The sequence below is a fragment of the Ranitomeya variabilis genome, chromosome 1 (assembly GCF_051348905.1).
Source record: "Ranitomeya variabilis isolate aRanVar5 chromosome 1, aRanVar5.hap1, whole genome shotgun sequence".
NCBI classification, from domain to species: domain Eukaryota; kingdom Metazoa; phylum Chordata; class Amphibia; order Anura; family Dendrobatidae; genus Ranitomeya; species Ranitomeya variabilis.
Window position 1 is genome coordinate 191,162,305 of NC_135232.1, and position 22,287 is coordinate 191,184,591.

Below are 22,287 nucleotides of genomic sequence, written 5' to 3' on the forward strand. Positions count from 1 at the left end.
GATGAGTTTGTGTGATGGCTGATGAAATATTTTATACTGGATGTTGGTCGGCAGCTCAACCCCCATGTAAACACAGGATGTAGAGACGAGAATATGGAAACTGTATAGGAAGTGAACGATTGCGATAGTTTGTCCCCACAAAATTTATATCAACTCCTGTAAAAAAAAAAAAAAGTGCTTAAAGTGAATCTGAAATGCCCGAATGATGGTCAGCATAAATGAGACATGCGCTGTTGCAGAATCAGACACATGTTGTTGCAGCCACATATGCATTATTCTGAAATCTGCGGTGCTTCAGAGAAAACATGGATGGAAATCAGGCATCTTGGATGACTATTCCGAGGAAGGTCTGCAGCATCTTCTCCCCACCAAGCTCCCCTAATCTTACGGGTCTCTCCCTACGTGTGTGTATAAGGAGAGACCTGTCAGTCGAGGGGAGGAGGGAGTGGAAAAAGCTATGGAAACCGTCCCCTAGGACTAGTCAAGTGAAAAGCATAGTCTATGGCTGGCTTCTAATTGAACGTCTTATCGGAAACACTGCATAGTTTCACAGTAAAACATAAATGGCTGCAATAGCCCAGCCAGTGTAGGCTTCATGCTGACAGTAGTTCGGACAACGTGGTTAGTTTTTAGGGTTTAGTTAGCACCTCTCAATCCCTATGACATGTGCGTGCCAAGACATGTGCACCTCCACCAGGCCTTAGATTAGGACAAGTGCATGATACTTGTTGGTCGTACATATGTCCCGACAGGCACCTGTCAGTGCCATTCATTTCCCAATGGGGCAGTGAGCAGCACCGAAGTAACCCTATAACTGAACGTGCAATAAAATGTTATCAGTGACATAGAATACTCAAATACTATGTGCAGTGATCGCCTAACATTGGATGTACAAAATGCTACAATCTGCTCCATCTCTTCTTCCAGGCTGCAGAATGTATGGCCTGCTTTCTCTCCTCCAAAATACACTAATGCTCCACAGCTCCTAATACAGAGGCTAAAAATATGCGCAGAAGGTAATTATAGCTACGATCAATATTCTCTCTCCGTTACGTGTTTAATTCAATGGTTCTGTGTACCAATAAACAATACTAGTCCATTTTAGACTTGAGCTTAGCTGCCCGGTCTCTCTACAGTTTCTTATTCACTGCATTGATTTTACAGCCTACAAAGTGTTAATGGTCATTTGCCCGGCATGCCAGTGTATGATGGCAGTGGTAGTTTATGTTGTCACAAATCACTGCTCTGTGCAAATGCTGGGAGTTTATAAGGCGACATATAACAAGCCACACTTGGCAGCGCTCCTGTGCTAATCTGTCATGTGCATGGAGCTAAGACCATTGATACGGGGGCTCCTAGATGTGAGGGCGGTGGAGGACGCTCGCTCTAGATTACACACTTTATATCACAGTATTAGACAATATTTTCCAGCCAATTACCCATATGACAGCAAGTATACTATACAGATAATAAGATAGATGATGGCCTTATGTTTCCTCATTTCACTCTTTACAAGTCATTTATCAAAGGCGACGGCCTGACTGAGACATTATACCTCCAATATACGTTCACTTTTACATTATATCGATTTCTGCAGATACAATTCAAAAGAAGTTAATGTGCGCTATGTAGTCTATGAATGGGAAAAGTCACATTGGTATAATTCACTGTCCACAATCCGGAGAAATGGCTCCTACTATATCTTACGAAACGTTGTATCAATGTTTTATTTCCAAACATTTGTATTTGATTTTTCCAGAGGAGTTTTTAATACAGATCCAATGAAGCACAGTGGGGAAATTAACAGGAAAAAATATTATCACCATTATCAGCATTGTCCACCTGATGCCATAGGTGGCAGTAATGTAAATGAGACACGAATATCAAGATCTAGAATGAAGACAGGGGATGGCGGTTTTCAGACACCCAGAAGAGTGCTGCAGATGGCATAGGCTGGAGTTCGCCTAGCTGAATACTGAGCATTTACACATACACAGAAAATGCAGAAGCGTAGACAGAATCTTAACACATAGTGAATGGAAGATCACGGCACTTTCTCAGTGTGATCATCGCTTGAAATGTGTGACTTGACACATAGTATACAAAAAAGGGGGTTCAAAGTCAGAACATAAGTTTGGAGCTTTTCTCTGGTCCTTTCAGACACCATTGAATAGGTTGTTTTAACAGATGGGTTGTAAAGCAGGAGACAGTAGCAATGAGGGATCTGCATTATAAGAGCTGTACTTGGTCGTAAAGTTTAAGGACAAGAGCACAGACGTAGACGAAAGGAAGCTGTAGACCCAGACAGTGGCCAGGAGAAGACCCCCTGCGGCTATTGTTCATGGGAGAAGTTCAAGATTAACACACAACTTCAGCACATAGCAAGCTGGGACTACCTGGTGTCACCGGCGAGGACACAGTTGTGTCACACGCTGCACACCGCCGTCACCTACTACTGCCGTGGTCCTGAGGGAATACAAAGACTGACGAAAAGTCACAAGTCCATCAAGTTCAATGTCTCATAGATCTAGCAATAGGTTCTACGTGAAGACCTAAAATCAGAAGATAATTGTGATTGAATTCTCAAAAATATATTCTTGACCCTCCAAGGACAATTGTTAAAATGGCCAAATTCACCGACCCCAGAGAATACACAGACACAATGCAGAAGAATGCAGAAACACACGTATGAGCCACAGTACAGACAGACCAGAGGAGTAATGCATAGAAAACAGAGGGAAGCTACAAACTCACCCTAGAAAGCCAGCATTTATCAATGGAGGGGGAGGACGGTGTCAGTTCTGTCTTCTAATTCCACTCGTGTCTGATTCCACTCCTGACACAGAGAGAACGTGGAGAAACTGAGCAGCAGCAGCAGCAGCAGCAGTAGCAGCAGATTCCTCGCACTCAGCAGCCCGAGCCCGAGCTCTGACAATTCATTGACCTGCTGTGAAGGAGGCTGAGGCGCCTCTCTGACTGACATGTGCAGGAGCCAATCAGAGCGCGTCCTTCCAGCAGACAGCAACAAAGACAGACAGGCCCTCTGTGCAAAGAGGCGGAGCAGCAGCTGGGATTCATTCACCACTGCTGGCTGTGGGAAAGTAATGTGAGGAGGGAGGTGTGACCTGCAGCTGAGGACAGTACGGGTAGGGGGAGTGTGGACCCCTGCTGGACGCAGCGGAGCCACACGGAGTGATGCCAGGCAGATGACAGGACATGGCACTGCCAAGAGGCTCTGCTCTGTGGCACCTTGGCTGCAGGTTCAAGCTATTGCCAACCTGATTTTTATTTTTTCTGGACAACTTGTCCAAAAATCACAGTCCCTATTTTGTATGCGCGCATAATCCTGTGTCTGGCTGTGGGGAATGATATGAGCAGCTCAGCTGCATTTACTGTGACCTGTAAAATGATGATAATTACTGTCCTAGTAAGCTGCACACTGTGCACACTGTCCTGGGCTGCGCTGACGTACGTACACGTGCGTGGTCTCAGCGAGGAGAGGCGAGTAACCGGCTCGGAGACGCCTCGGCAGTGTAGGCGACATAACGTGCCCGGACCTCTGAAGATGGAGAGGCCTCAGTCACCACCGTCACACACATAAGGTGCGCAGCCAGTGCCATTAACATTGGGGGATTTAGTAGACATTTAAAGTATAAGGCCAGACTAACAGTACTCACTACAGCGCCTAAGGCTACTTTCACACTAGCGTTAACTGCAATACGTCGCAAATGCGTCGTTTTGCCGAAAATACGCATCCAGCAAAAGTTCTTGCTGGATACGTTTTTTCGTCATAGACTAACATTAGCGACGCATTTGCGACGTATTGCCAAACGTTGCGTCCGTTTTGCGACGCTTGGGCGTGTGGTAGCGGACCGTCGGGAGAAAAAAACGTTACATGTAACGTTTTTTGCTCCCGACGGTCCGCTTTTTCCGACCGCGCATGCACGGCCGGAACTCCGCCCCCACCTCCCCGCACTTCCCCGCACCTCACAATGGGGCAGCGGATGCGTGGGAAAAATGCATCCGCTGCCCCCGTTGTGCGGCGGAGACCACGCTAGCGTCGGGAACGTCGGCCCGACGCACAGCGACGGGTTGTTCCCGACGCTAGTGTGAAAGTAGCCTTACCCATGTCCTCCGTAGCCACAGCACAACGGTGCACTTATCAGCTCCCAGAGATCGATGTACAGAGATCAGTACTGTCATATCTGACGGCTACTTCATGCACACTTCTACTGGAAAGAAAGGAGTTAGATACGGTCACCGACATCCTGGCCACACATGTATTCTGCAGAGAGCGGATGAAGACTCCATGCAAACTCTATGCAGCATCAATAGTAAAAAGATATAATGTTAAAAATAATTTTAAAAAATACAAAAATCTTATTCTCACCTTGCGGCGTCCCCTACAGTGTTCCCGATGCTCGCGATGCTCCCGTTCCCAGTAATGCCTTGCGAAATGACCCAATGAAGTAGCGGTCTTGCCAGACTGCTACGTCATCACAGGTCATTCTCGCAATGCATTACTGGGAACGGGAGCATCGCGAGCATTGGGAACGCTGTGGGGGACGTCGGGAGGTGAGAAATTCAAGATTTGTTATTTTTTTAATTTTTTTTAACATTATATCTTGTTACTATTGATGCTGCATAGGCAGCATCAATAGTAAAAAGAGAGAGAGAGTGAGAGAGAATTTCCTTGACTGGAAATTCTTCCTCGCATGCTCAGTTTCAAAAGACGGAACCCGTCGCTGGATTCCTGCTTTTCACACAGCAATTTTCCAACATGCACAAAAAACGTTTCTATGTGCGTTGGCTCCTCCCAACGGACAGCGATTTTACAACGGATTCAGTGCACGACGGATGAAACGGATGGCCATCCATCACAATCCGTCGCTAATACAAGTCTATGAGAAAAAAATGGATCCAGCAGAAACATTTGCTGGATCCATTTTTTTCACAAAACGACGCATTGTTACGGAAAAAGAAAGACGGAAGTGTGAAAGAGGCCTTAGCATGTATGGAGTGCAGCTGTATTCTTTTGTTTGTATATTATGCAGTGACAGCAGCATGCACTTGATCACACACGCTTTATTCTGCTCAGAGATGCTGGTCAGTGGTTTTGTTTTCGTAGTATACATTTATATTTAAGTCATAAGCATATACCCACTGTCACGGGGTTACCGCAAGGGAATGGAGCCAGAAGACAGCAGAGTATGGTTGCTCCTACTCCGGTGCTGAGAAAAAGCACTTCTTTTACTACTACTCCTACTCCGGCTGTGCTCGGTTAGCCACTCCTTTTCCCTATATAATCTGGGCTCTATTACTAATCCATGTCAGAGTTAGCTTTAAGCTGCATTGCTAAAGGAGGGAGAGAAGTTAGTGTGAGAAGGAGTGCTGGAGGAGTTGTAAGCAACTGTTTGGTTTGTACGCTTGGTAATTCCTTATCCTTCCCTGTTTTGGTTTCTTCCCTTTCCTGCACACTTCAGTGCAGTGAATTCCTCTGTTATATTAGAGTGAATACTTTGTGTGTGTTGAGTTTTCAGTTACCCATTGTCTTTGTCGCCCTGTTTGTCATGTTGGTGTACTGTGGTGCACAGTAGCACCCCCTCTTCCCTGGGTAGGGGAAGAGAACAGACCGAGGGCTAATTTAGAAGATAAGACAAGAGCAGAGGCATCGGCGTGTTCACCATCTGAAGTATCCTGGGGAACAGGGCCAGCTAAGGTGCCCCCTAGTGTTAGGGCCAGGAGCCCCTGGTCACCCGACAGCTGTGTCGTGACACCCAAATACATTATATCTGTGGATTACGTTACAATGTGTGGTCAAAAAATTCCACAAAGAGAGGTAAAACCGCTCCAAGGAAGCATAGTAATGGCATATAAGTCTTTGGGTACGTGTAAAACATCGCACTGCTCTCGGATATCACCCAAGTGCAGTGCGATTGACGCTGGCAATGGAGGAGATGGAGAAATTACATTAGAGCACAGAGCACTAACAATCGTCTCACACTTGCAGCAGAGCAGGGCCGAGGTGTCATTAGCATATTGCATCCGATATTCTTGCATTGGATGTGATTTGCTAGTGGGACCCCGGCTAAGACAGGAGGAAAATTTAGAGTAAAAAAAGGTTAAAAAAGCATATTTTATTATTACAAATATAATAAGAGAATAAGTCATTGCATAGTCCAAAAAAGACAGACAGACAACAGTTGCTGGTAAGGCATGCATCAGGTAGTTATCATGATATGCCAAAAAAGTTGTATTATTTAAAGTGAGCCTGTCAGCAGGATTGTGCACAGTAACCTACAGTGTCAGGGTGACGCTGATAAACTGATTAAAATACCTTGGTTGATGAAATCCATCTTGTGGTGGTTCTTTAATCTTTATTTTCAGTTTTGAGTTAATGATATACTCGTGCGCTGTGGCGGGCCTGTGAGAGGGGGTGTCTTTATGTGGTGCTCTGTTTAGGTATTCATCTGTATGGCTTCTGACAGGTCACTGATCTCTCAGGGCGAAAGGGTGCAAGACATGCACATGAGGGGACTAGAACATATTTTTCGAGCACACCAAAGTCACTCGGTTAGCTCCCGAGCATGCTCGGATAACACGTTTGCTCAGTCATCACTAATCCTGGCCAAATCCCAAACTTTATTTTCTGAAATGCACCCTCAAATTTGCAATGAATTTCCACCTGCTTCACTTTTGCCTTTTAACACTCAGTATTGTACCACACTCCACCAGCCCTTTGGTGAACAAGCTGCCTTCTGTTATAGCCAAATATTTCAAAATTAGAGTCATCAGTATAGAGCACCAGCTGTCATTTTTCTGCACCCCAGTTCCTATTTTTTCCTCCTTGGTTGAGTCACATGACCTTGTACAAGGTTTTGTTTTTCTGACCACAACGCTTCCAGGAAGACAACTTCTGACAGGACTTTTCTGAACAGTAGATGGGTATAGCTTGGTCCACTGTTTGCTGCCAATTCTGAGATGATGCCACTGCTGGATATCTTCCGATTTCAAAGGGAAGAAAGTACGATGTATAGCCTTTCTGCCGCAATACGTTTTCACGGTCCAGAACTGCATCTATTGTCCTCAACATTGCCCATTTGCTAATTTCTTGGTGCTTCTTCAAACTCCTTGAAAAGTACAGTGTGATTTGAAATCTTAGCCTGAGAGTGGCCTTACTGATGCAATATAACTACCTTGTGAATTATTGCTGTGCTTAGTCTTACCATAGTGTATGACCTGCGACCTGAAACTGTCTTCCAAAACTTCACCTTCTTAGTAGATATTTTAGTAGACTAGCTTAGCGCTGCATTTGGCTTTCTCAATTGGCCCCGTTAAGAATAAATGGAGCAGCAGTGCACATAATTGACCATAGCTCCTTTCACCAGGATTTCTCCAGAGCGCCGATTCTTCAGATCTGTGCGATTCCCAGGGTTTGGACTCAAAGCAATTGGAAAGTTATCCTGTATGGATAATAACTTCCAATCTTGAGAGAACCCCTTTATGTTCAGACCATATGATGCAAAGATAAATTTTCAAAAGAACTACAGCTCATATTCTAAAGACATCAGTAAGCAGTATGGTGAGTTAGCACTGTTGCTTTGCAGCTCTGAGGTCCAGGGTTCAAATCTGACAAGGGACAACTTCTGGAAGGCATTTGTATGTTCACTCCATGTTTGCATGGGTTTCCTCCAGGTAAAACCAATGTGGAGATGTTTTGCCTCAGTGCCCTGTGGCATATTTGGTGAATACCAAACAGCCTATCAGTACAAATAACTCATACAAACTGACAGGCATGGTGGTTGACGGGTTGTTACCTCTCTTGTTATGCACAGCTCTGTCCCTTACATATCGGATTATATAGAGCCCTGTCTTTATTACATACCGTCCTCTCTTGTTAGCTATATAATGCAATGAGAACTGATGGAGCATGGGAAAGCTTTTATAATGGAGGAGCTGATGAACTGGTCGTCTGGTCACTGCCTGCTCCTCCAGCAGTCATTTTATATCTAACAAGAGAGGGGACTATGTAATAAAAGAGGGCGCTTTGAATAACAAAAATAACAAGAATGCACTATGTAAGAGACAGTACTGTACATAACCGCAGGGAAAGCTATATAAGGGACGGTGTTATACATAATAAAAGAGGAAACTATGTAACTAAGTACGGTGTTATACATAATAAGTGAGTACACTACCCAGGAATTCAGGCTTCAGTCTTAGAGAGGTATTCACATTAAATACCTTAGGACCCATCAGTTTTGAGACCACCTTGTTGTTGGTTGATGGGCATGCATGAATTGGCCAAATTATGTGCTAAGCATCTCATTTTTTTCCTAGTATCCAGAAGCCGTATTTCTATTCATATTTCATACATTTCACATTGACATGCTTTAGTGCTACAGTGTGCAACTTTTTTTGTTTATTATCAGGTACTGAGCATCCTCCGTCACCACCCAATTCATTACATGTCCCTGACAGCATTTTCTTCCACCTTTCAGTTCATTATAAAGTGTCCTATGCACCTTATCACCTCCTCGCCCAATCCCCAATAAATATTAAGTCCCTGATAGCATCACAATGAATTGTGAGATGGGGGGGAGGATTCTATCAGGGACATAGGACTCTCCTCCACCACCCAATTCATTTTAAATCCATATTTAACATCTTCCTCCACATCCCCCTGTTATTAAGTCCATTATCGGCACCCCTTCCTCCCATCCCAATCCCCCACACCCTTCATTTTCCTCCCCCCGCATCCCATCATTGTCCTCAAACCCACCCCCATCATTGCCCTCCTCATCACCTCCATCATTGCCCTCCCCATCACCTCCATCATTACCCTCTCCACCCCTACATCATTGTCCTCCCCCTCCACCTCATCATTGTCCTCTCCACCACCTCCATCATTGCCTTCTCCTGCACCACCTCCATTGTTTGCCTTTTTCTCCCACCACCCCCATCATTGCCCTTTCCACCACCTCCATCATTGCCATCTCCCCCACCATCCCCATCATTGCCCTTTTCACCACCATTATTGCCTCCTCCCCACCACCTCCATCATAGCTTTCTCCCCCACCACCCCCATCATTGCCCTCTCCACCACCTACACACACACACTACTCACCTCTCTGCACATTACACAGACACACATCTCCACCACCTACACACATATACACACACACCACTCACCTCTCCACATGTTCCCCGCAGCCGCAGCATTGTCATCGCCGGCAGCTTTCTGTCTGACACAGAAGCGCACTGAATACTGATGTCATCCAGCCATGCTTCTGTGTCAGACAGGAAGCGCGGCTAGGAAGCAGGACCTTGCAGCTTTGCTCCACTACCATTTTCTCCTGTAGACAGCGGAGCTGCAGGGATCGCTCCCTGCCCGCCGCATATGAGGGCAATCTGGTCAACGGCCTCCCAGAGCCTCGGGGCCAGAGAAATGTCAGATTGCTTTCAGTGTTAGCTGCCTTGCAGGGGCCCCCCTCCACCTTCGGGCCCTAGTGCAGCCGTACCAGCTGCACATGTGGTATGTCCGCCCCTGCCTAGGCACCTTGTAGTCATTGAGTTGACCATGAACTCCAGTTGACCATGAACTCCTCTATATATTACAGAATTGTAAAGTCGACTGTGAGGCCATAAATCCAAAACCTGAAGCTTGACTGAAACTGGATCAAGCAGCATTACAATGATTCCAAGCACAGCAGCAAATCTACATCAGAATGTCTAAACAAGAAAATATACATATTCTTGAAAATGCACACCAACCCATTCTCTAATCTTGGACTTTTACTGAGAAATGTAACTTTATCACAAACATCCATTATTACAGAAAAGATATATTCACTGTAGTTTGCAAATTCCGTAGTTCCAATGTCCTTTATTCTTCAGCATTTGTACAAGGCAGTAATAATCTCACACAGAATCGGCTTCATTTTGTGGGTCTGCCACTTTTCTCAAACAGACTCCTGAGACATAGTAGATTCTGGAAACCCTGAAGAATAATGGACACTGAGAAGTCTTGGAATTATGGACATTGTGTTTACCTTTAAAATCGGTGTGAATACAGGTCCTTCTCAAAAAATTAGCATATAGTGTTAAATTTCATTATTTACCATAATGTAATGATTACAATTAAACTTTCATATATTATAGATTCATTATCCACCAACTGAAATTTGTCAGGTCTTTTATTGTTTTAATACTGATGATTTTGGCCTACAACTCCTGATAACCCAAAAAACCTGTCTCAATAAATTAGCATATTTCACCCGGCCAATCAAATAAAAGTGTTTTTTAATAACAAACCAAAAAACAATCAAATAATAATGTTCAGTTATGCACTAAATACTTGGTCGGGAATCCTTTGGCAGAAATGACTGCTTCAATGTGGCGTGGCATGGAGGCAATCAGCCTGTGACACTGCTGAGATGTTATGGAGGCCCAGGATGCTTCAATAGCGGCCTTAAGCTCATCCAGAGTGTTGGGTCTGGCGTCTCTCAACTTTCTCTTCACAATATCCCACAGATTCTCTATGGAGTTCAGGTCAGGAGAGTTGGCAGGCCAATTGAGCACAGTAATACCATGGTCAGTAAACCATTTACCAGTGGTTTTGGCACTGTGAGCAGGTGCCAGGTCGTGCTGAAAAATGAAATCTTCATCTCCATAAAGCATTTCAGCCGATGGAAGCATGAAGTGCTCCAAAATCTCCTGATAGCTAGCTGCATTGACCCTGCCCTTGATGAAACACAGTGGACCAACACCAGCAGCTGACATGGCACCCCACACCATCACTGACTGTGGGTACTTGACACTGGACTTCAGGCATTTTGGCATGTCCTTCTCCCCAGTCTTCCTCCAGACTCTGGCACCTTGATTTCCGAATGACATGCAAAATTTGCTTTCATCAGAAAAAAGTACTTGGGACCACTTAGCAACAGTCCAGTGCCGCTGTTTATGGTTCAAAAGTAGCTTTACCTGGGGAATGCGGCACCTGTAGCCCATTTCCTGCACACGCCTGTGCACGGTGGCTCTGGATGTTTCCACACCAGACTCAGTCCACTGCTTCCTCAGGTTCCCCAAGGTCTGGAATCGGTCCTTCTCCACAATCTTCCTCAGGGTCCGGTCACCTCTTCTCGTTGTACAGCGTTTTCTGCCACATTGTTTCCTTCCAACAGACTTACCATTGAGGTGCCTTGATACAGCACTCTGGGAACAGCCTATTTGTTGAGAAATTTCTTTTTGGGTCTTACCCTCTTGCTTGAGGGTGTCAATGATGGCCTTCTTGACATCTGTCAGGTCGCTAGTCTTACCCATGATGGGGGTTTTGAGTAATGAACCAGGCAGGGAGTTTTTAAAAGCCTCAGGTATCTTTTGCATGTGTTTAGAGTTAATTAGTTGATTCAGAAGATTAGGGTAATAGGTCGTTTAGAGGACCTTTTCTTGATATGCTAATTTATTGAGACAGGTTTTTTGGGTTATCAGGAGTTGTATGCCAAAATCATCAGTATTAAAACAATAAAAGACCTGACAAATTTCAGTTGGTGGATAATGAATCTATAATATATGAAAGTTTAATTGTAATCATTACATTATGGTAAATAATGAAATTTAACACTATATGCTAATTTTTTGAGAAGGACCTGTATAGTGTACCTCGCCTGCAATGATGGAATAGGATGTTTGTGATGAAGCTATATACTCTCAGTAAAAGATTTTAAGTTAAACATAAGAAAAAGTGTTTGCTGTGCATTTTGTGATTATGTTTTGATGTGGAGATCAGGAGAGCCCAGTGCACACACATTTGACGTTTAGTACTAAATTAAGTACTTTTCTATACTGTATTGGTATAAAATGAAAATAATCAAGGGGTTGCATTGATTCCAGTCAAAGTACAGACCTTAACCCATTTGAAATTCTGTGGTGGGACCTTAAAGGAAATCGGTTAGCAGGTTTTGCTATCTAAATGGTGAGAACCAATACAAATCATGTGCCAAGACTTAGATCAAAGCAATAATTGGCGTAAAAGACTTTTAAACGTTATTAAGTAAAAAATGTTAAAAATTATATACATAAAATCCCAACATGTAGACATAGATACAAAATGGTAGGAGAACGACTGTGGGAACCCCAGTAGTAAAAGGCTCCAATCATAAATAATGTATATAATGAATAAATAGTTAAGAATGAGTCATAAATGTATGTGCAAATTGCCTCTTCAGAGAAAAAGAGGACTTAAACTCTAAAGCGCCACCTGTTGGAAGTAGCGATCCTACACGTCACAATCAACCCTTTAACGAGTCGTGCAATATGACTTAGGCTGTTGGCCCTCGTCAGTGCGAAGCATGAGAACTAATTTGGCTAGATGAGAGGCTCTGGGGTCTAAGGGGTAACGTTTCTCCTTATGGAGAGTGACATACCAGCTCTGGCTTGTGAAGGTAAGGAGGTTTAATCATAAATGTATTAAGATATGATCATACATTAATTATAACAATATAATGGAGATTGGAAACGAAAGCAAAGTCAAATCCGCAGAGAAAATCCAACACTGATAAGAGTAAAGACAACGTGTGTTGATAATAAGAAGCTCACCCACCAAACACCCAACGAGCAGCAACCAGCACCTTTAACCCCTTCACCCCCGGAGCTTTTTCCCGTTTTTCCGTTTCGTTTTTCGCTCCCCTCCTTCCCAGAGCCATAACTTTTTTATTTTTCCGTCAATTTGGCCATGTGAGGGCTTATTTTTTGCGGGACAAGTTGTACTTTTGAACGACATCATTGGTTTTAGCATGTCGTGTACTAGAAAACAGGAAAAAAATTCCAAGTGCAGTGAAATTGCAAAAAAAGTGCAATCCCACACTTGTTTTTTGCTTGCCTATTTTGCTAGGTTCACTAAATGCTAAAACTGACCTGCCATTATGATTCTCCAGGTCACTATGAGTTCATAGACACCTAACATGACTAGGTTATTTTTCACCTAAGTGGTGAAAAAAAATTCCAAACTTTGCAAAAAACAAAACAAAACAAAATTGCACCATTTTCCGATACTCGTAGCGTCTCCATTTTTCGTGATCTGGGGTCAGGTGAGGGCTTATTTTTTGCGTGCCGAGCTGGCGTTTTTAATGATAGCATTTTGGTGCAGATACGTTCTTTTGATCGCCCGTTATTGCATTTTAATGCAATGTCGTGGCGACCAAAAAAACGTAAATCTGGCGTTTCGAATTTTTTTCTCATTACGCCATTTAGCGATCAGGTTAATGCTTTTTTTTTATTCATCGGGCGATTCTGAACGCGGCGATACCAAATATGTGTAGGTTGGGTTTTTTTTTAATTGATTTATTTTGATTGGGGCGAAAGGGGGGTGATTTAAACTTTTATATTTTTTTTATTTTTTTCACATTTTTAAAAACTTTTTTTTTTTTTACTTTTGCCATGCTTCTATAGCCTCCATGGGAGGCTAGAAGCAGGCACAGCCCGATCGGCTCTGCTATGCAGCAGTGATCATAAGATCGCTGCTACACAGCAGATTTGCAGGTGTGCTGTGAGCGCCGACCACAGGGGGGCGCTCACAGCCACCGGCAATCAGTAACCATAGAGGTCTCAAGGACCTCTATGGTTACAATGGAGGAGCATCGCCGACCCCCGATCATGTGACGGGGGTCGGCGATGCGCTCATATCCGGCCGCACGGCCGGATGCGGTAGTTAAATGCCGCTGTCTGCGTTTGACAGCGGCATTTAACTAGTTAAGAGGCGCGCGCAGATCGCCATTCTGCTCGCGCCTATTGCGGGCACATGTCAGCTGTTCAAAACAGCTGACATGTCCCGGCTTTGATGTGCGCTCACCGCCGGAGCGCACATCAAAGCGGGGGTCCCGACATGTGACGTACTATACCGTCAGATGTCGGGAAGGGGTTAACTTTGTCAATGTGTGCAGGACGCCAATACAGTTTAACTCTATGATCTCCCTGCACTGCCACTCTCTGTTCTGTAGGCCGAGGTTACTTTAGTGCTTAGGGGGCCCTCATACATTGTGGGGCTACTAAGGGGGCCATTATGCAGAGTGGTGGCTACTAAGGGGGCCATGATACAGAGTGGGGGGTACTAAAGGATCATCATATTGCATGGGAGCTACTAAGGGGGCTATGGTACAGAGTAGGGGCTGCTAAGGCGGCTCTCTTATAAAGGGGTGGCTACTAAGGGGGTCCTCATACAGAGTGGATGCTATTAAGGGGACCCTCATATAAAGTAAGGGCCACTAAGGGAACTCTCATACAGAGTGGAAGCTACGAAGGAGGCCACCATTCAGAGTGAGGGTTACTAAGGGGGCCATCGTACAGAGTGGGGCTACAAAGAGGGCCACCATACAGAGTGGGGTTTACTAAGGGGGCCATCATACAGAGTAGAGGTTACTAATACAGTTATATGAAAAAGTTTGGGCACCCCTATTAATCTTAAGCTTAATGTTTTATAAAAATTGTTATTTTTTGCAACAGCTATTTCAGTTTCATATATCTAATAACTGTTGGACACAGTAATGTTTCTGCCTTGAAATGAGGTTTATTGTACTAACAGAAAATGTGCAATCTGCATTCAAACAAAATTTGACAGGTGCATAAGTATGGGCTCCTCACCAGAAAAGTGACATTAATATTTAGTATTTTTGCAAAAATAACAGCCTCTAGTTGCTTCCTGTAGCTTTTAATGAGTTCCTGGATCCTGGATGAAGGTATTTTTGACCATTCCTCTTTACAAAACAATTCCAGTTCAGTTAAGTTTGATGGTCGCCGAGCATGGACAGCCCTCTTCAAATGATCCCACAGATGTTCAATGATATTCAGGTCTGGGGACTGGGATGGCCATTCCAGAACAGTGTAATTGTTCCTCTGCATGAATGCCTGAGTAGATTTGGAGCGGTGTTTTGGATCATTGTCTTGCTGAAAGATCCATCCCCTGTGTAACTTCAACTTTGTCACTGATTCATGAACATTATTGTCAAGAATCTGTTGATACTGAGAGGAATCCATGCGTCCCTCAACTTTAACAAGATTCCCGGTGCCGGCATTGGCCACACAGCCCCAAAGCATGATGGAACCTCCACCAAATTTTACTGTGGGTAGCAGGTGTTTTTCTTGGAATGCTGTGTTTTTTTGCCGCCATGCATAACACCTTTTGGTATGACCAAACTAGAGTTGAGCGACTTTTACTTTTTTGGGATCAAGTTGGGTTTCGAGAAACCCGACTTTGTGAAAAGTAGGGTCGGGTGAAATCGGACGATTATTGCAAAAAGTCGGGGGCCGTCTGAAACGCGAAACCCAATGCAAGTCAATGGGGAATCAAAGTCGACAGAGAGTGGAGGACAGGAAAACACCTACAGTGCCCATTTTAATGCCAAAAACATCAATTCTTATTACTGAAGCTTGTCAATCTTAATTTACTTTATAATAATAGTTAGGCATTGAAAACTGGGGGTCATTTGGCTAAAGTTGTGGGGGGGTAGGGCTGGCTCAAGTTTTTCGTGGGCCCAGGAAATGCGGAATACGTCACGGCGGTGGAGCAGGGAGAGGTAAGTATTTCAACTTTGGAAGTGCTGTGATCCTGAGCAAGCAGTGGGGGCCCACTCGTTGGTATTGGCACTGGCACAGGGCCCCTCATAGTACGGCGGTGTGTTTGACGGTGGGTGGCGCCTCCCACCGGCAGAGACACTTTTGTGTACTGTGAGGGGCCCTGTGCCAGTGACGTTGCCAACGAGTATGCCCCCCACCTGATGAAGGAACCTGCACTTTCATCTGCACCTTCCTCTTTGTCCCCATGTAAGGTCGTATAGTATGCGGGAAGGGGAACCTGACTTTCAGCAGGGTCAGATTCTGGCTGTGTAGAGTGCAAAGGGAATGTAGTGGTCTGGATCAATGTACCAGCAGACTCATCTAGCAGTGGCTGGGCAATGGGCAGGATGAGGAGGAAACACAAATATAGGCCCAAATAATAAAGTGGGCTAAATGCAGTTCAAAATTGGTAACAGGACTAAACAGGCGGCATTGCTTTGTTCAGCGTAGGACAACTGTAATGAGAGGCTGACACAGTGAGTAGGCCCAAATAAGTAAGTAGGCTAAATGCAGTTCAAAATTGGTAACAGGACTAAACAGGTGGCATTGCTTTGTTCAGCGGAGGACAATTGTAAGGAGCGGCTGACACAGTGAGTAGGCCCAAATAAGTAAGTAGGCTAAATGCAGTTCAAAATTGGTAACAGGACTAAACTGCCGGCGTTGCTTTGTTCAGCGGAGGACAATTGTAAGGAGTGGCTGACACAGTGAGTAGGCCCAAATAAGCAAGTAGGCTAAATGTCTGCCAAAATTGTTTTCATAAATAACCAGGTGGCTAGGTACAGGGGTGGGCTCCTTGTTATGTTTGGCTGGTGGTTAGGAGCACTAGAAATGACCAGATGAGCAAACTAGCAATACAGGACGAGCTCTGGGAAGTGGGAACTCTGCTGACCGCAACCCCTAATCCTATCACAACAACTAGAAATAGCCGTGGAGCGTTCCTGACTCTGCCTAGACGCCTCTTCACAGCCTAAGAGCTAACTATCCCTAAAGATAGAAAATACAGCCTACCTTGCCTCAGAGAAATTCCCCAAAGAAATAGGCAGCCCCCACATATATTGACTGTGAGTTAAGATGGAAGTAACAAACACAGGAATGAAATAGATTTCAGCATAGGAGGCCAGACTGACTAAACAGACAAAGGATAGAAAAGGTATCTTTGCGGTCAGCATAAAAAACTAACAAAAAACCACGCAGAGTGTGCAAAATAAACCACCGCACCGACTCACGGCGCGGTGGTGCCACTCTGCATCCCAGAGCTTCCAGCTAACAAGATTAAATCATAATAGCAAGCTGGACAAAAACACAGTGGTAACAAATAAGCTAGCAGGGACTTAGCTTTTGCTGAAATAGACAGGTCATCTGAAAGATCCAAGAGAACTGAACCAGTACTAGGACATTGACAGCTGGCATCAAGTAAAGATCTGAGTGGAGTTAAATAGAGCAGCAAGCCAAGGCCTGAACGAGATCAGCTGGAGAAGGAATCTCAGAACCAGCAGCTCCACTCACAGCCACCAGAGGGAGTCCATGAACAGAACTCACCAAAGTACCATTCATAACCACAGGAGGGAGCTCGAAAACAGAATTCACAACAGCTCCTCTGCTGAGTAGCAGACAGTGGTAGTAGGCGCAAAGTATTAACTGGTCTAAATGGAGGCCAGGGCCCCTGTATATTTTAACTATCATCTATCATTTCAACAAATTTGTATTGGCAGTGCCATTAAAGGATTTAACAGCACAGACTACACAGTGGTGGAACAGGGAGAGGTAAGTATTGCAAGTGGTAGAGCACTGTTCGAGCTGGGGGAACACTCTCTCATGGGCTACGGTACTGGCACAGGGCCCCTCATATTACAACGGTGTGTCTGACGTTGATTGTGCACCACCACCATCAGAGACACTTCATTGTACTATGAGGGACCCTGTGCCAGTGCTGTCGCCCAAGAGTGGGCACACCCACCTGTCCAGGCAAACTGCACTCGCACGGGTACTTGCGCCAGGTGGTGACCACGGCCCTGTGGGGGGAGTAAGTCCATTTAGAGAGGTATAAAAATGGCCTATGGTGGACATTCAGCAGCTGCAAATTGAGGAATTGGAGAAGTCAGTAAGAGGAGGCCAAAAGCAAGACATTTTTCTGGCAAGCTACGTGTCAGCAGGGGAAGGTGGGGCCAAATAATTTGAAATCCATTATTGGTTCACTTTAATGAAGGTTAGATCATCAACATTTCGGGTAGCCAGACGTGTCCTTTTTTCGGTCAGTATTGAACCAGCAGCACTGAATACTCTTTCTGATAGCACACTAGCAGCAGGGAATGCGAGCTCCTGTAATACATATTCTGCCAATTCAGGCCAGGTGTCTATTTTAGATGCCCAGTAATCAATGGGGAATGACCTGTGAGGGAGAACATCAATAAGGGCAGAAAAGCAGTTTGTAACCATACTGGACAAATGCTGTCTCCTGTCACTTTGAATCGATGCTGCAGTACCTGTCGTGTCAGCAGTCGTTGCAAAATCACTCCACAACCTGGTCATAAAACCCCTCTGTCCAACGCCACTTCGGATTTGTGCACCTCTAACACCTCTGCCATGTTGCCCACTATGGCTCGTGTGAGAACCATCACCGTCGCTGTGTGCTGGGAATGCCTGAACCAAACGGTCTACAAGAGTTGCTTGTTTGGTAGCCAATATTTGCTCAGGGTTCTTATGTGACATGATATTTTGTAATTTTCCTTTATATCGTGGATCCAGGAGGCAGGCCAACCAGTAATCGTCATCGGTTATCATTTTGATAATGCGGGGGTCCCTTTTTAGGATACGCAAGGCATACTCAGCCATGTGGGCCAATGTTCCAGGTGTCAATTCACTGCTTGTGCTGGGTTGAGGAGCACTTTCTTGCAAATCAACATCACTTGTGTCCCGCAAAAACCCTGTACCTGACCTTGCAACGCCACCAGTTTCTATTGCCCCCTGAGAAGCATCCTCCTCCCATAAATATTCATCCCCATCATCCTCCTCCTCCTCTTCGCCCGCCACCTCGTCCAGGAGAGTTCCCTGAGCTGACAATGGCTGACTGTCATCAAGGCTTCCCTCCTCTTCGGCTGCAGACGCCTGCTCCTTAATGTGCGTCAAACATTGCATCAGCAGACACATTAGTGGGATGCTCATCCTTATGATGGCGTCGTCTGCACTTACCAGCCGTGTGCATTCCTCAAAACACTGAAGGACTTGACAGAGGTCTTGTAGCTTCGACCACTGCACACCAGACAACTCCATGTCTGCCATCCAAGTGCCTGCCTGAGTATGTGTATCCTCCCACAAATAAATTACAGCACGACTCTGTTCGCACAGCCTCTGAAGCATGTGCAGTGTGGAGTTCCACCTTGTTGCAATGTCGATTATTAGGCGGTGCTGGGGAAGATTCAGCGATCGCTGATGGTTCAGGATACGGCTTTAGTGTACGGGCGACCGGCGGATGTGCGAGCAAAGTCTTCGCACCTTCAGGAGCAGGGCTGGTAACCCCGGATAATTTTTCAGGAAGCACTGCACCACGAGGTTCAAGGCGTGAGCCAGGCAAGGTATGTGTTTCAGTTCTGAAAGGGCTATGGCAGCCATAAAATTCCTTCCATTATCACTGACTACCTTGCCTGCCTCAAGATGTACACTGCCCAGCCATGACTGAGTTTCTTGCTGCAAGTACTCGGCCAGTACTTTCGCGGTGTGTCTGTTGTCGCCAAACACTTCATTTGTAACACAGCCTGCTGACGCTTACCACTAGCTGTTCGATAATGGGACACCTCGTGTGCAACACTGGCAGCTGCGGATGGAGTTGTTGTGAGACTGCGCTGTGTGGACGAGCTTTCACTTAAAGAGGCGAAGGAGGGGTGGCGAACACCTACAGCCAACTGTTTCATAGACCGTGGGCTAGGCAGAACTGTCCCACTATGGCTGTCCGCTGTGGACCCTGCATCCACCACATTAACCCAGTGCGCCATGATGGACACGTAACGTCCCTGGCCATGCCTACTGGTCCATGCATCTGTTGTGAGGTGCACCTTTTCACTGACTGATTGCCTCAGTGCATGGACAAGGCGATCTTTGACATGCTGGTGGAGGGCTGGGATGGCTTTTCTCGCAAAGAAGTGTCGACTGGGTAGGTCATAGCGTGGTATTGCGTAGGCCATCAGGTCTTTGAAAGCTCCGCTTTCAACCAATCGGTAGGGCATCATCTCTAACGAGATTAGTCTAGCAATGTGGGCGTTCAAACCCTGTGTATGCAGATGAGAGGATGAGTACTTTCTTTTCCTAACGAGAGTCTCTTGTTGGGTGAGCTGGACTGGAGAGCAGCATATTGTGGAACTAGCGGTGGTGGTGGTGGACATGGCGGATTGAGAGAGGGTTGGTGATGGTACTCTTGATGTTGGCCTACATACAGTGTTTCCTACCAAAACCTTGTGATTCCCTGACTGCTTTGGTCTTTTGACGATACCTCCACATTTGCTGCTGGTAGTGTCCTAACCGGTGGGCTTACAGTGAGGGAAGCAATGTAGCATTGCTGACTACCTTCATTCTCACCAGGTGCACCAACGGTACAGGACGTTTGGTAGTTAGTCCAGGCTTGCAAGTGCATGCTGGTTAAATGTCTAAGCATGCACGTTGTATTTAAATTTTGGAGATTCTTCCCTCTGCTGAAGGTCTTTGAGCATTTCTTACAGATAACTTTGCACTGATCATTCGGATCTTGGCTAAAAAATTGCCACACTATGGCAACCAAAACTCAGGCCCAGTGTATAACACAACACAATGTAAGTGGCAGAAAGTGGCTGACTGATATACGACAAACTAAGAGGACTGAAATATATCCACTTTGTGAGAATTTGAATCTCACTTTTTTTGGGGGGAGACTGAACCCAAACTCAGGCCCAGTGTATAAAACAATGCAATGTGAGTTCAAGCAAGTGGCTGGCTGATACACGACAAACTAACAGGACTGAAATATATTCACTTTGTGAGAATTTCAATCTCCCTTTTTGGGGGGGGGGGGGGGGACTGAACCACAACTGAGTCAAGTAAAAAAGGCAGCACACTGCAGCGCTAAGACATGCAAACATGAAACATGAAAACTGAACTGCAATACTGCACTAGAAATATGAAAAATGAGAGCGTTTAGCGCATAAAAATGGCCAATTTTATGTGTACCTGATAGCCCCTTTATGGCATCTCTCGTATATCAGGTCCTACGCTTGCCTACCTCGCTGAGAATAAACGTCTCCATGTGAATGGGTACCTGTGAAAACCTCTTCCTAGTCTCATATTCTCTCTCTCTGTGGAGGGGTACTGGACCTGCTGCGATTAAAACTCCTGGGCTAGGAGGCGGAGTGCTCAGTCAGAAGGCTAAATAATATATTTGAAAAAACTGACCGTCACATCCATACATAGACTAAGTGTGAACAGGTGCTGAACCTAGAGTAACCAACTCGTATATAGTCAAGTAAAAAAGGCAGCACACTGCAGCGCTAAGACATGCAAACATGAAACATGAAAACTGAACTGCAATACTGCACTAGAAATATGAAAAATGAGAGCGTTTAGCGCATAAAATTGGCCAATTTTATGTGTACCTGATAGCCCCTTTACGGCATCTCTCGTATATCAGGTCCTACGCTTGCCTACCCCACAACTGAGGCCCAGTTTATAAAACAACACAATGTAAGTAGCAAAATGTGGCTGGCTGATATACGACAAACTAAGAGGACTGAGGTATATCCACTTTGTGAGAATTTGAATCTCACTTTTTTGGGGGGAGACTGAACCCAAACTCAGGCACAGTGTATAAAACAACACAATGTGAGTGGCAGCAAGTGGCTGGCTGATACACGACAAACTAACAGGACGGAAATATTTCCACTTTCTGAGAATTTCAATCTCACTTTTTTTTTTGGACACTGAACCAAAACTCAGGCACAGTGTATAAAACAACACAATGGAAGTGGCAGAAAGTAGCTGGCTGATATACGACAAACTAAGAGGTCTGAGGTATAGCCACTTTGTGAGAATTTGAATCTCACTTTTTTGGGGGGAGACTGAACCCAAACTCAGGCACAGTGTATAAAACAACACAATGTGAGTGGCAGCAAGTGGCTGGCTGATACACGACAAACTAACAGGACGGAAATATTTCCACTTTCTGAGAATTTCAATCTCACTTTTTTTTTTGGACACTGAACCAAAACTCAGGCACAGTGTATAAAACAACACAATGGAAGTGGCAGAAAGTGGCTGGCTGATACACGACAAACTAAGAGGACTGAGGTATATCCACTTTGTGAGAATTTGAATCTCACTTTTTTTGGGGGGAGACTGAACCCAAACTCAGGCCCAGTGTATAAAACAATGCAATGTGAGTGGCAGCAAGTGGCTGGCTGATACACGACAAACTAACAGGACTGAAATATATCCACTTTGTGAGAATTTCAATCTCCCTTTTTTTGGGGGGGGGACTGAACCACAACTGAGGCCCAGTTTATAAAACAACGCAATGTAAGTAGCAGAAAGTGGCTGGCTGATACACGACAAACTAACAGGACGGAAATATTTCCACTTTGTGAGAATTTCAATCTCACTTTTTTTTTTTTGGACACTGAACCAAAACTCAGGCACAGTGTATAAAACAACACAATGGAA

General features: G+C 45.1%; 1 protein-coding gene and 1 long non-coding RNA gene across 2 annotated transcripts in view; one reads left to right on the top strand and one right to left on the bottom strand.

The window, feature by feature from the left end:
* The window catches only part of MARCHF3 (membrane associated ring-CH-type finger 3), a 304,581-nt gene extending 301,647 nt beyond the window's left edge, over positions 1-2,934 (bottom strand). Inside the window, exon 1 of the mRNA XM_077291251.1 lies at positions 2,755-2,934. The gene's annotated coding sequence lies outside the window, so the exon portion shown is untranslated. The remainder of the gene's footprint in view (positions 1-2,754) is intronic.
* A 558-nt stretch (positions 2,935-3,492) lies between these two features.
* The window catches only part of LOC143808561 (uncharacterized), an 84,580-nt gene continuing 65,785 nt past the window's right edge, over positions 3,493-22,287 (top strand). The window contains exon 1 of the long non-coding RNA XR_013221977.1: positions 3,493-3,602. This is a non-coding gene — a long non-coding RNA (uncharacterized LOC143808561). The remainder of the gene's footprint in view (positions 3,603-22,287) is intronic.